Raw genomic sequence first — 15498 nt, forward strand, 5'->3', positions numbered from 1 at the left:
GTGAGGAAAGCATCTGCTGCAAAATTATGCAAAGAAGTGTTCCCATGGTTTGGTTTGCTAGATTGCATAAATTCTGATAATGAGCATCTTTTGATAGAGATTAAAGTAGGAGTTTGAGTCCATGGACCTCCAAAAATAAAGACAATTCAGGCTAAAAAGGGTATTTTACAAAGGTAAAAACTCCTCGCAGTCGGTAAAGACTATCCAGGTTGGAAAAAGAGCACTCTTCAATTTGGACTAAGTGAAACGAAAAAGGTATTTGTAAGACAATGTAGATTAAAATACAGCTTTAAGTCCATGGACAGCAAACATTGGATAAATAAGCTAAAATCAAAGTAAATTAAAGTCTAAAAGTGAAGGAGATGTAAGCGCAACACATGTGAGAACCAAAACTGCAGAAAAGAACAATCTGAACGGAAATAAACAACAATAAAAGTGAGTTGTGAACAAAAATCAAGTTTCAGTAAAACCAATTATACTTAACTCTCATCCTGATCATCAGAGACAGAGTGACAAACTTTGAGTGCAGTTCTTTATTTTACACACTGCGATGTTACCATTCCCTCTTTCACTTCCTCATCCAACATTTCATTCTAATGACTTAATAATGTTCATAATACCTTTTTCTTTTAAATGAATTTATGGCAAACTTGATGCAGCAGGCGAAGCTTTAACATGTTACAGAATCATTTCAGGACTATGTATGAATGTATGTTGTGTGTGAGTGTGTGTGTGTGTGTCTGTGTGTGTGTGTGTGTCTGTGTGTGTGTGTGTATGTGTGTGTGTGTGTGTGTATGCAGTAGAGGGTGACACAAAAAGATTCCTGTCCCGTCCCACTCCTGGTAAAATGACTCCCGCTCCCATTTTTTTTCTTCTTCTATTTGGATCTATTTAAATTCCAGCTAATGTACTCATTTAAATACAGGTTTCAATAGGAATGTATCAAGGTTATTAACCATGTTATTATTATCATGGTCTAAGTCTAATTTATACTTTTTGAGTTGGCTTACAAATGATAAATGACCAGTTGCAATTAATATTAACTAATGCTGAAGATGACTAAAATATTATTTTGACCACCATTATCCACCTGGACATTGCTGGACTGAAAGGCCTCTGGGTCTGTCTGGGTCAGGGTCTGTCTGGGTCAGGGTCTGTCAGGGTCAGGGTCTGTCAGGGTCTGTCAGAGTCTGTCAGGGTCTGTCAGGGTCTGTCAGGGTCTGTCTGGGTCTGTCAGGGTCTGGGTCTGTCTGGGTCCGGGTCTGTCAGGGTCTGTCAGGCCTCTGGGTCTGTCAGGGTCTGTCAGGGTCTGGGTCTGTCAGGGTCTGTCAGGCCTCAGGGTCTGTCAGGTTCAGGGTCTGGGTCTGTCAGGGTCTGTCAGGCCTCTGGGTCTGTCAGGCCTCTGGGTCTGTCTGGGTCTGTCAGGGTCAGGCCTCTGGGTCTGTCTGGGTCTGTCAGGGTCTGTCAGGGTCTGTCAGGGTCTGGGTCTGTCTGGGTCAGGGTCTGTCAGGGTCAGGGTCTGTCTGGGTCTGTCTGGGTCTGTCAGGGTCTGGGTCTGTCAGAGTCTGTCAGGGTCTGTCTGGGTCTGTCAGGGTCTGGGTCTGTCTGGGTCCGGGTCTGTCAGGGTCTGTCAGGCCTCTGGGTCTGTCAGGGTCTGTCAGGGTCTGGGTCTGTCAGGGTCTGTCAGGCCTCAGGGTCTGTCAGGCCTCAGGGTCTGTCAGGTTCAGGGTCTGGGTCTGTCAGGGTCTGTCAGGCCTCTGTGTCTGTCAGGCCTCTGGGTCTGTCTGGGTCTGTCAGGGTCAGGCCTCTGGGTCTGTCTGGGTCTGTCAGGGTCAGGGTCAGGGTCTGTCAGGGTCTGGGTCTGTCAGGGTCTGGGTCTGTCAGGGTCTGGGTCAGGGTCAGGGTCTGGGTCTGGGTCTGTCAGGGTCTGGAAGGGTCTGGGTCTGTCTGGGTCTCCCTCTGGTTCTGGGTCTGTCAGGGTCTGTCAGGGTCTGGAAGGGTCTGGGTCTGTCAGGGTCCGGGTCTGGGTCTGTCTGGGTCTCCCTCTGGTTCTGGGTCTGTCAGGGTCTGTCAGAGTCTGGAAGGGTCTGGGTCTGTCAGGGTCCGGGTCTGGGTCTGTCTGGGTCTCCCTCTGGTTCTGGGTCTTTCAGGGTCTGTCAGGGTCTGGGTCAGGGTCTGGGTCAGGGTCTGTCAGGGTCTGTCAGGGTCAGGGTCTGTCAGGGTCTGTCAGGGTCTGGTTCTGGGTCTGTCAGGGTCTGTCAGGGTCTGGTGGGGGATTTCTCTCCTCTCTCTGTTTCTTGAGTTCCTTGTTTTCTTCCGCATGGTTTCTCACGTGCTTGAACAAATCTGTAGTGTTACGCTGTATCTTCCTCCCTTCTTACAGATGTTCAGGTCGCTGTTGTGTCATTTCCATACGGCTCGTCTTCGGCTCGTCTCTGTGCTGCTGCTGCTGCTGAGCTGCTTCAGTGCTGCTCCGCTCTGTGAGGACACAGACAGCAGGTCTCCACTTTAATGAAACCAGAGCAGTGCATAAGGGAGAGACAGTGACGCTAAAGCATCGATCTCATTACACTGGTAGCAACTAAATGTAGGAACACCAGCCCTTATGTCTCCATCACGAGGCTCTGCTTCCTTTCCCCTTCCTCTGACCTCTTAACTCTCAACCACCAGACAAGATTAACTTAACGAACAAAGCCTATCTGTTTGACTGAATATTTGCTTCTTCTCCCCCCTCACAGGCCAAGCCGTTTTTACGACCCTGTCTGTGACATTTCAATCTTTGCTGCATTCCCTATACTCGTCCACATTTCAATATGTTCTGAATAACTATGAACTACAATTTCATCTTCTTAATTTGATCAGATTCCCAAATGGCCAAGAAGGCCATACTATAGAGCTTGCCCATGTTATTATCAAGCCCAAATGAAGTTTATTACTTAATGAATTTGGGGGTTGAAAGAAACCAGCCCCCACCTTTGCGATGGGCACAGACTTGCATATCATGATCCTCTTTGTGTGTAATGCTTGTGTTATTCACCAGTTAAACGTCTGATATGTTTTATGCGTTAATCATGTTTTTAATTCTTTCAATCTTGGATCATAACCATGCAGTGGCGGTTCTAGACCAGTTTTAATAGGGGGGCCAGGTTGGGGCCGGCTTTTTTGTTAGGGGGCATATACAACCCGGAAAAAAGGATAAATCCCTCATTCAGACAAACCAGTGTTTACAATTTCAGCAATTTTGATTGGGTAGTAAACTGCTGAGAAACTTTATTTCTGCCTTTCCCTTCAGAACAAAATCATAGCAAGAAATCTGTCATTGTATTATTAATGCAGACTCACTGTCAGGGGGGCCACAGGGGGTCCAGACTCAGAGTTATGGGGGCACTGGCCCCTGTTGGCCTCCCCTAGAACCGCCCCTGTAACCATGTTACATCTTTTAACGAAGACAAAAATTCGTCTTTTAAGATGGTAAAGTTTTTGGGAAGTTAAAACATGATTTCGAAACATTAAGGCAATATAGTTTATTTGAATTAAAGTTTTGTGGGTCAAAACTCCGAACACAGAGGAGCATTGTCAGCCAGCCCCACCCCTGTTCAGTCTGCCTTTTTGTAAGCTCATAAACACAGAGAAGATGCTCTGCACATCACTCTCACTCGCTCTCCTTTTTGGGTCCTGACTTCGGTCATGACTTTGAGTCATTCTTTTCCGGGCTCTCTTGCCCCCCTGTTTCTCCTCCTGACTTCTTCTTCTTCTTCTCTCTTCTCTTCCCTTCACTTCTTTGTTTTTCATTCTTATCTTTATCTTTAAAGTAATCTTTAATTTTATTTTTGCAACAAGCTCTAAGACAGGCAAATTGAATACTACTTTAAGTGCTTTACTTTTATCCAAGTTTTTAATGGAACAAATTCTTTTCTTTTTGATTTGATTTTAAATATCGTTAAAGTATCACCACCTGATCCAGAAGAAGTTGAATTAGTGAAAGGATCAGAACTTGAGAACCACCTTGAAACATCAAGAAAAAGTCTTTTTCAAGACTGTGATCATCTGATAAAGAACGTTGCAGTCCATTGTCTGCCTCAGAAGCCATGCGAGGAGTCTCCAACAAAAGAGACTTTGTGTGCTCCCAGCCGAGACTGACTCTGCCCCCAGCGCTCCCAAGGCGGAAACCCCGCTGGGCCTTCAGACCAAGAGTCCCTCAACAGAGTACCGGCCTTCCCTCTGGCTACTGGACCGACGCGCCGTGCCGTGGTCCAACCCAGAACTCTCAAAGAGACCAAGCTTAAGTGCCTCCTGATGCCCAGACAAAACAGGCTGAACGTCTTCATACAGCTGGATCCACATACGTGAGAATGAGTGGTGTCTAAAGTTCTGACTCCTGTCTCAGGTTCTGACTTCTATCTTATGAATTTAAGAAGTTGAGGTTAGGGTCTCGTTAGTATTTAAAGATTACTCCCGTAATATTTAATATATAAAACCTGACCCTTTAACTTTGCCATCTGCCGACGGTCACGTAACTTTATTACATTCTTTACCTTTTCTGTTATCTGTTGTTCGTCTAAAACTGTACAGTTAGCTGTTTGGAATAGTTCCCTCCGGCCTATTCCAGTAAATCAAACAATGCAGGTGGTGCCCCTCTACGAGTGTAAAATTAATCACCAAAGATTAATGACCTTGATTATCAAGCAGTGATAGTCCCCTCCATTTATATCTATGGTGCCGTCCACGTGAGGCCCGCATAGTCTCCTACATAAATATCAATACCAACGCTGGTATCAATATTATCAATATTTGGATTGGATCCGCCCACCCCGAGTTCCCGCTCCCGTCTGCTCCCGTTAACTTTTTATCCTGTACCGTCCCAATCACGTGATTAATAGAAAAGCTGACTCCCATCCCGCGGGAATTCCGTGACCCGTGGGATTCCCGAACAAATGTCAGCCTCTAGTATGCAGCAGTTTGTGTGTGTGTGTGTGTGTGTGTGTGTGTCTGTGGGCAGCTGTTTGTGTGTGTGTGTGTGTGTGTGTGTGTGTCTGTGGGCAGCTGTTTGTGTGTGTTTGTGTGTGTGTGTGTGTGTGTGTGTGTGTGTGTGTGTGTGTGTATGTGGGCAGCTGTTTGTGTGTGTTTGTGTGTGTGTGTGTGTGTGTGTGTGTGTGTGTGTGTATGTGTGCAGCTGTTTGTGTGTGTGTGTGTGCATACTGTAGATGGATCTCAACTCTTCTGACAAAATGTTCGAACGTTCTTATGGGGGTTTAAATCAAATAATTTTGTATTTATTTAGCCCAGAATCACAATCACATTGCCTCAGTGGGCTTTACAATCTGTACAGTGAACAACATCCTCTGTCCTTAGACCCTCGATTCGATTCGAGTGAGGAAAAACTTCACATGTTGAAAAACTTTTAACAGGGTAAAAAAACAATGTCAGAAACCTGATGAGGAGCCACAGAGGAGGGATCCCTCTTCCAGGACGGACAGACATGTAATAGATGTCGCGTGTACAGAAAAGAGCAACAAATCACAGTTTACAAGTTACATCAACAGAAAGTCTGATACAAGTTTGCGAGCGCATAGACATTAGTGCTAATGCAAAGCATCTTCCCAGGTGAGTTTACCATTAAATCAGCCATGATTCTGGCTATGTTTGTTTTTATTATACCATCGGCATATTCTACTGAACCTTGTGACTGTGGACACTTTATATGTATGTTTTTATTAGATGCTCGATGCTTCTGTAGTTCAAATGATGATTTTACTTCTTCTGTCACAGGTATGTGAACCTTGATGTGAAAATCATGATGCAATCAACACAGACACTTATATATACGCTTTTTTAATGATCTCAGTATTTTCAATTAATACTTTTCCTGTTTTGGTTCTAATGTCAGTTTTAAATGTCTTATTTATGAGTAGGTTGGTCAGATACTGCTTGATTCACAACAGCCTTCTTCAGCTCACAAAAAAACAGATCAAAGCTTTTACTTGAATACAAATTTGCTTAAACTGCGTTTGCAACAAAATTGGTTATAATATTTGAAATAGCAGCTTATATGTAATCGTCAAATACTTTTATTAATGACTGGCATATAGGTATTCACTTCAGACAACCACTTTTATTCAACCGCTAATGAGGCAGCATTCTGGAAGGAGCTTGAAAAACCACAACAAAACCTTGCTGTACTAAAAAAAAGGAAAAGTTCACTGAGCTCAGACACAGCAGACAGTGAGGAGAGAAAGGGAGGGCGATTACGTCACAGTGGACATGCGGTAGAGCTGTGGGAGCGCTGGGATCCCCTCTCACACACACCAGGGGAATACCAACAGAGACGCAGTTTGAAACAACACTCCAACACACATCCTTTCAGAAAGCTGCCTCATGAGCGGTTGAATAAAAGTGGTTGTCTGAAGTGAATACCTATATGCCAGTCATTAATGAAATTATTTGACGATTACATATAAGCTGCTATTCCAAATATTATAACCAGTTGTGTTGCAAATGCAGTTTTAACCAGTTTATATTCAAGTAAAAGCTTTGATCTGTTTTTTGTGAGCTGAAGAAGGCTGTTGTGAATCAAGTAGTATCTGAACAACCTACTCTGCTGCCCAAACGGTGTGTTCATAAATAAGACATTTAAAACTGACATTAGAACTGAAACAGGAAAAGTATAAATTGAAAATAAAAAAAAATCTGTGCAGTCAAAGCAGGCCTGTAGCTCCAGCTTTGACTCTGTGCTCCATCTCTTCACAGTCTCCACTGCAGGCTTAGCAGACAGGCTGCATGATTTGTTTAACACTGTGACATCTGTTTACCAACATTTGTTTGGATAAAAGCAGATTCCACCTCCCCTCCTCTTCCTGAGAGCTCAGAGAATGTGAAAGTCCAGCAGATGTAATCATGTGTCTGGGATGTGTTCGCTGAGTCAGGTTTTGGTGAAACACAGCGCGGCAGATCTGCAAAAGTCCAAGTTTCTACTGTTGAGAAGCAGCAGTTCATCCATCTGATTGTTAAGGACACCTTCAGGTGTATTGACGGGAGCGCTGGTCGAAATCCCCGTCTGAGCTTAACGAATGAACATCCCATAGAGAATTGCTGCTCCTCCAACTAAAAGTTCCAGAAATATTCCAGGATCGATGGAAAACGGTGAAAAAGTGTGACCGGCTGAATGTTCAGACTTTAAAAGTTCCTCCCGAGTGTATGAGATGAGGGAAGGACAAATTAATACGTTACAAATACAACACTTTAACTTCATACAACACTTGTATGTAACACTGTAATGTAACGGAATATATCAAGAAGGAAACTTAGGTTGTATTTTGAGAACATATCTTGATGAGGACACTTCTCCTAAGCTCCAGAGAATACCCTAAGGAAACATAATGGTGGTTACAAAAATACAAAAAGATGACATTGACAGTAAGTTTTAGAAAACTGATGCCTAGACGTGCAAAGAGAGCAGGGACTGGATGAGAACCATAGTCTTTGTGAGCATAGTGAGAGCACTCAGTACTCAAGGTCGGGTCACACCTCGAAGACTTTGTCCGTTCATGTTATCTCATAATTTTCTGCCAGAAATAAAACTCTACTGCACTCAGCTTCGAAGACTCTGTGTGATTTATTTGGTGAACCTGAATAACCTTTTGAACAAACAAAGAAAGAGAAGTTATTAGGAGTTAGAGTTAAGAGTTTGCAGCAGTTAGCCGTTACTATGATGATACACTGACCCCTGTATTTAACAGCTTCAACATCTGGCCTGTTCACATACTACACCTTTACAGTTGATGATTATCGCACCACGTATGTTTGTTTGGAATTCTAATGTAGTTAAAGAAATATTTCAAGTTTACATCAAGTTTCAAGTGTTTGTTCAACCAAAAAGAAATTTTTTAAGAGTCTTTGTAACTGATAATTATATTTCATAGTCGGATTAATATATTTGAAGCCGGAGGCATTATCTCTGATCGCTGTTTGAAGAAGTGATCGGTAATACCTGAAAATCAATTCCAACACGGACAGTGAGCCAGTGAGGAGAAGCCAGGACAGGAGTGATGCATTGTGGGCGAGTTGGAGGCAGGAGAGAGACTTCTGGTTGATGCAGGAGGAAGTTTCAGAAGGTTTGATGATGTTGTGCTGGTGTTCACTGGATGGCAGCAGAGTCTTACTGAACTACATACAGCAACAGGAAGCCAACTTTTCCACTTTATAATGAACATTTCTGCTGATTGTTGTGATGGTTTTTAGTTTCTGAGCAAGAGGAGGTGATCCTAACGAGAGAAGAATCCATCTCATACACACTGCGTATTTAGAAATGTTTCAATGAAGTTGATTAATGGACCTTAATTTGGATCTTTGATGCTTTGCTCTATTTGCTTTTTGATTTTGGTTAAGATTTTAGCTTCACCTATATATATATATATATACGCCATCTATGTCAAATGTTTTAATTACAAGCTCTGGGACTCTGGCGCCCTTTTTTAAACCACATGTAAAGAATCTTGGGGTAACATTTGACAGTGGGCTCAGAATCAATAAACAGATTAGGTCTGTTGTCAGCACAAGTTTTTTTCAGCTGCGTCTCCTGGCCAAAGTGAAGCCTTTTTTAAGTCGGCAGGACCTCGAGAAGGCGATCCACGCCTTCATCAGTTCAAGACTGGACTATTGTAATGCACTTTATGTCGGCCTCAGCCAGTCTTTAATCTCGCGTCTCCAACTTGTCCAGAACGCTGCTGCCTGATTTTTAACAGGCACGTCCAGACGTGAACACATTACCCCTGTGCTGTCGTCACTCCACTGGCTTCCAGTTCGTTTTAGAATTGATTTTAAACTTTTATTGTTTGCTTTTTACTCCATTAATGGCCTGGCTCCCTCCTACCTGTCAGAGATTTTACCTGTCCGTGATTATGGCAGGGCCCTCCGTTCTTCCGGCCAGCTCCTGTTAGAGGTCCCAAGGTCAAGATTTAAACAGTGGGGCGATCGTTCTTTTGCTGTCACAGCTCCCAGGCTGTGGAACAGACTGCCCCCCTGACATCCGCACCAATAACGACCTCAGCCTTCTTTTTTAAAAAAACGAAGCTGAAGACACACTTTTTTAGATTGGCATTTAACTCTGACTAGGGTAGTCCTGCTCTTAGGTGCACTTATTTTTCCTGTTTTTTTACTTTATGCGCTTTTAGAGGGCCTGCACTAGTAGCACTTTCTTGTGTTTTCTTGCAGCACTGTAGCACTTTCTTGTGTTTTATGTGTTGTTTTTATGTATTATTTTATTGCTTTGATGAAAAGCACTTTGGGTACCGTCTGGATATTGTAAAGGGCTATACAAATAAAATTTGATTGATTGATTGATTGATATATATATTAGGGTTGTCACAATACAGTTTCCTCAGGGGGGTCCTCCACACTGGGAGCTGTGTCTGGGTTGCTGCTGGGGATGCTGTCCTTGGGTCCCTTTGGCCCGGCCAGCTGTCTGTCAGGGTCGGGGGGCCTGGGCACTGCTGCCCCTCATGGCACAGCCTGTGACTCCTCCCAGTGTGGACGGCCCCAAAGGTGGCGTTTCCTCAATCCTCAGTGCCTTGCCATGTCTCCCTATTGCCAGCAGTGTGCAGGTGTGTGTGTGTGTGTGTGTGTGTGTGTGTGTGTGTGTGCATGTATGTAGTACGGAGGGTGGGAGGGAGGGGCTTTCTTTATTATTGTTCTATGTTTCCTGTGTAAAGCACTTTGTGCTACACGCTCGTGTATGAAAAGTGCTCTATAAATAAAGTTGATTTGATTTGATTTGAATACTAAAATTTTCAACTCAATACCGATACTCAGGAAAATTTTCGATACTCGATACCATTTTCGATACCACAAGGATTAAAAAAAAAGACCCCAAAATTTAAAAAAGATATTTTTATTAACAAGAAAAATGCAAAAATGACCTCTGTTACATGTAACAATTAACAGAACCACACGTTAAATACTTATAATAAAAAAACAGTTGATATGATAACAAGTTTCAGGTCTGAGGTCGATACTTTTGAAAATGAGTATCGTATCCGGATACAACATTTTAGTATCGATACTTTTTTGAGTTTCGATACTTTTGACAACCCTGATATATATACAGTATGTGTATATATACAGTGTACACACACACACACACACACACACACATACATACACATAAATATGTTACCTACCTTATCTTCATCTAAGTTGATTATTGTCTAATCTGTTTTGTATTGATTGTATATCCTCCAGAAGATATTGTATGGTTTGTATCTTCTTCTTCTGTTGATTTTATTTATTGATGAAGAAGTAGAAGAAGAAGAAGAACATGTATATTTGGAACAGTTTAAATAATGTTGTTCAAAATCAGAAAAAAGCTCAAGTTAGATAGCATCTCTTGCTAGCAGGAACAATAACAATACTGAGCAGAGTGTATAAAAGATAAGAAGAAGAACAAAGAAGAAAACATGCCAGCAGGGACTCATTTCCTGTTACACAGGGGTGGAACGTTTGCTCAGCGTGGCTTGCTGCTTATAGGACAAGTCTTAACGGAACACGCCCACAGAAAGATCGTCAGAGCGGTTGACTGTTTCACACGGAACCAGCGAGTCCACATGTCCGAACCGAAACTGCGTCGTTCAGTTAATCTGAACATGTCGAACATCTAATTTATCTCCTGGAGTCCGACGAGCCTGAAGAAGTTCAGAAACTAAGTTAGCTAGTTTGTAGGAAATAGACGGAGCCGAGCGGACTGTAAACACAGCGCACATCAGCGTGAGCAGACAGTTTTTAACGGAGTGTTTCTGGAGGGAAAGCTTGTGAGACTTTATAAAAATGTCTAAAGTCCGAACGCTGAGAGTTTTTATGAAGCAGCGACTAACTGCGGCTGCTGAAGAGATATTTGAGCTGATTGAAACAACGATAGCAGAGTACGAGGAGGAACTGTGTCGACAACGGAAACTACTGGACGTTGTTCTCCAGCCTCAGGTCCAGTTACACAGAACAGGTCGGTGCTGTTTACTTCTTATTCTCACTTTACACTTTGTTACTTCTTCATTGTCACTTTCACAACAGACACAGTGAAGCTGGAGCTCTCGGTTCCACCAACACTGCTCAGACAACTTGTATGAAAAGAAAAGAAGTGAAAATGATTTAATACATAATGTCAAGACATCAATAGTGGAATATACATAAAAACATGTATAATACTGTGGTAGTAGTATTACATATAATGTGTGTTATTAACAATAACACAGCCTCTGCTCCTGGAGGTCTGTCCAGTGGACACGCTGGTAAACCAAACTCCATTCAAAAAACAGCTGTTTTAAGTTATGTCAGAAAATCTGAGATCCATTTACTGCTTTCAAACACAAATACAAGTATCACACACACACGCACAGTCAGAAAAGTTGAGATTCATACACTCCGGCTAAACACATATAAGTATAATGGACATTTAATATGGTCCTGAAATGATTCTGAAATATATCAAAGCTCTGCCTGCTACATTGTATTAAACGTGGGATGATTCTGTCATGATTACAATATTAATATAAGTAATAACTTTGACGTACGTGCAGTAAAAGATTGTTTAATGTGTTTAGCCATGATTTAAATGGATGTATTGAAGTTTGGATGCTTAATGAAGGAAATGTTAAATCAGTAGAGAAGCTGTGGTGAGCCGAGGCCAAGAGGAAGTGACACCAGACTGTTAAGTTGGAAAGGGGAAGTTTCTCACTTGCCTAACAGATTGAAACGGTCCCTGAGTGTTTACCAAAAGCCCCTAGAATCCAACCTAGAACCTGACCAAGTGCACTGATCATTTAGAGGAGAGCTGCCATTAACCAGCGTGGCTGGTGGAAGTATCTGACTCGAGGTCTGCTCATGTCAGGTTCTGATCCAGAGGAATCAGGTAGACTTTTGGACTCAGACAGGGATCTCAGGTTTAGGGAACTAACCCTTTATAATGGAGAGCTGGTCCAGTGCCTCCTGGACAGGGGCAACAATTCTAATACTGTGGTAGTAGTATTTCATATAAATAATGTGTGTTATTAACATTAACACAGCCTCTGCTCCTGGAGGTCTGTCCAGTGGTAAACCACCTCCATTCAAAAAACAGCTGTTTTGAGGTCAGGCCTTATTTTTTCCACAGTAAAACTGTAGTTACAACTTTACAAAGACTTTTTTTTTTATTGTGCAGGTGTACAGTGGTGATAAATGGACTGAAGTGTAAAGAGTGTGTTGGAGTCATTTTAATGATGACTAGGATGGAGCTGTGTGGAATCAGGGTAGTTTACTTGAGTGTTAGCATGTGTCGCCCCAGAACAATGCCAAGGTGGGGGGCAAATGGGGCCAGTGAAAGTCAGGTAACTCAAGCCCTTTTCGACAGGGCAGCAAGCTGCCAATTTGGCCGTCCTTTCTGCAGATTTAGACAGAAGGTGGTAAATTTGGGGTCTGTTTTGTTCCGCCAATTTGCCGCCTTGGAGGGTACACTTTCTCCCACCTCCATTGCTATGTAAATCCGAGCCGTCGATGTGCCTCTGCATGAGGTGGGCGGAGGTGTCGATGACCTGCACTGTTGTGCGACCCCCAGCTGGGGAGTTTCAGAACCAGGAAACAGCTGATCACAGCAGTGAGTCTATCACTTCACCCGCAGACCTCAAGATAAGCAACTGGACAGCTGCTGAGATCCAGGAGATGCTAGCGTCGCCTCGGTCTCTGTAGCTGTCCTCATTGTCCACGTGTTGTTGTAGCGGCAAGCCACTAACTGTCGCTACTTTCTAATTAAAAGCCCCCCACTAAGAACCCAGTTCTAAACTGCAATGGGGTGCAATGTAAAGCTCTTATTTTGAGGACAAATTCACCCTTCTTTCTGTTAGCTGTTTGGTGCTTGAGGCATCTAACCGAGGGGGCGAGGCGCTTCCTTTCATAGCAAGGGTTTAACATCGGCGGGTGTCTGTCTGAGGAGGCAAGGATATGGGCTACAGGTCTGTAATTAAGTAAATCAAGTGTCACCACATCTAATACCACGGCAGGGGGGAAGCACCCATGACGAGGCAGTAGCCATTCATGATTATGCTGTATCCCACCGGCCTTGAGCGAACAGCTGTGTAGCAATTATGACTAGGCAAAATCACAAAGGTGGGGGCTGGTTTCTCTCAAACCCCAAATTCATTAAGTAATAGACTTCATTTGGGCTTGATAATAACATGGGAAAGCTCTATAGCAGGGGTACTCAAATACAAATCTTAAAGGGCCACAAAGATTTTTTTCAATGACTCAAAGGTCCATGTGTTGAGGTCGGTCAGGCCACATGCAATAATACTGTAATATTCAAAACAAAATGTCCTTTTCATTCTAAACAACAAAATACGAACTAAAATAAAATGTAATTTCCATTTTAACATAAATTAAAATACATAGTTGAATATTTACTCTTTTTATTTGCCTTCAGACATTGTGTCCATCACTTCATCATGCATTATTTTATTTCATTGTGACATAGATGTGACAAGAATCCTGCTTGCAGCTTGATATGACGATTTCAGTGCATTTATTTGTGTTGTACTCATCTCTGAATTTTGAGGAAATGTCTCTTCAAAATTCCTATGCTTCGTCTCATGACGCCGTTTCAAATTGGAAATCTTCATCACAGCTTCTCCTGGCATATTGTAACGCCCCTTGTGGACTGTGGCGCAATGACTCTTGGGTATTCTGTTGATGTTGGTGTAATTATGGTTTGTGAATGTGTTTGTGAATAAGATGATATGTAAGATGGTTGTGGGTTAATTCACGTCATTTGTTCTGTGATTAAATGGAGTTGAGTTTTAACAAGGATGATAAAAATTTTGGCACCGTGAGTAAAAGGGTGTTTGCCGGGAGAAACTCCCCGTCCGTTACACTTCTATTGAAAATACATGATGAGACTTGCTAATATAATACCTGTTAAACAACGTAAGTGTGTGTTATTGCAGCACCGTCAGATCCGTGGGTTTTGTCCTGGTTGGAGGATGAATGAATGCAAAGTTCCTACTTTTATGAGTGGCTGATTCTCATTGTCCACTTTGTTATAGCAGTTTACTTGGAAAACGCCATTTCAATCTCTTACCACTGGCGAAATGTGAATACGCGGACTGCTCTGAAAACGAAAGTGAAAGTTAAAAGTTGCGATCGCAGCGGTGAGTGACCCAGCTGTATGTGTATCGTTGGCATGGAGACAAGTCCCTGTGTATACGTGCTGACCCAACCAAAACACATAGTGAAGGAATAACAGTTCGAGGGCCACAAACAGGAGGCCGGCGGGCCGGATGCGGCCCGGGGGCCGCCTATTGAGGACTGCTGCTCTATAGTATGGCCTTCTTGGCCATTTGGAAATCTGATAAAATTAGGAAGATGAAATTGTAGTTCATAGTTATTCAGAACATATTGAAATGTGGATGAGTATAGGGAATGCAGCAAAGATTGAAATGTCACAGACAGGGTCGTAAAACGGCTTGTGGGGGGGGGGGGGACTGGGTCATCTTTACCCTAATCAACATCTACCCCCACTTCTTGTCATCTGATGTGGAGAGGGAGAGAGGATTCTATTGTGCTTAGGGCTGGGCGATATGGACTAATAGTCATATCCCGATATATTTAGGCTGAATATCGATATACGATATATATCCCGATATTTTTATGCAAAGTGAGAGCAAATGTTCAGTCAAAGCCAAATATGACATGTGGGTGGGAATTTCGTCATTTTAGGGGCAAGTCCATTTGGCCTTCACTTTTTTTTTTTGTCAGGGGCACCAAGACCACATGACAGGGCACAAAGGCCACTGAGTAAAATGTGTTGATTTACCTTTCAGACTGATACCATAACATCCTAATTTATAATTAGACATGAATTATGTATTAAAACATTTTTTAAATACCAATATCAAGTTAAAGTGACATTACAAAACAGTTTTTGTTAAGGAGGGTTAGGGTGAGGTGAGTTTTGTGACACCACACTGAATATTAGTGTTACTGAATATTTCTTCCAAATAGAAATTCCCCAAAATTATGGCAAAGCACATTTTTTCCAAACAAAAAAATTGTAGAATAACAGCAGGAGACCACTGATGTGTGGAGTGATTTTGGTGACACTACACTCTGAATAATAGTGAAGTTATTGAATATTTTTTGTAGTTTCTCTTTTCAGTGCTGCACTTTGTAGACGGTCCCTGCGCCCTCGTCTCACAGACGGCTGATCATACAGACCAGAGTTAATGTCCAGACGCTCGTTTAGATTAACATACGGTTGTAGCTCGTTGTCTACCGTACTACGTTAGGAAAGAGCCGTCAGTTGTGTTTTAAGAAGGTTTCACTTATGAGTTATTGATCCGGGAAGTTCGAATCTTTGAATATATTTCCAACTTTACGAACTAAATCCTACCACATAAGTCAGTTACGTATCATGTCAAACCGGCTGCGCTCGCTCGCTGTGCTGTAGGGTAAGTGTACCTATTAAGCCCACGTACCATATAAGCC

At 42.7% G+C, this 15498-nt stretch overlaps 2 protein-coding genes across 2 annotated transcripts in view; both read left to right on the forward strand.

The window, feature by feature from the left end:
• Positions 1-15498, forward strand: part of LOC115578273 (zinc finger protein 2-like) — a 136073-nt gene that overhangs the window by 64291 nt on the left and 56284 nt on the right. The gene's annotated exons all lie outside the window — the stretch shown is intronic.
• LOC115578260 (gastrula zinc finger protein XlCGF57.1-like) overlaps positions 10548-15498 on the forward strand; it is a 49737-nt gene continuing 44786 nt past the window's right edge. The window contains exon 1 of the mRNA XM_030411125.1: positions 10548-10818. The gene's annotated coding sequence lies outside the window, so the exon portion shown is untranslated. The remainder of the gene's footprint in view (positions 10819-15498) is intronic.

This window comes from Sparus aurata, unplaced genomic scaffold (genome assembly GCF_900880675.1).
Source record: "Sparus aurata unplaced genomic scaffold, fSpaAur1.1, whole genome shotgun sequence".
NCBI lineage: Eukaryota > Metazoa > Chordata > Actinopteri > Spariformes > Sparidae > Sparus > Sparus aurata.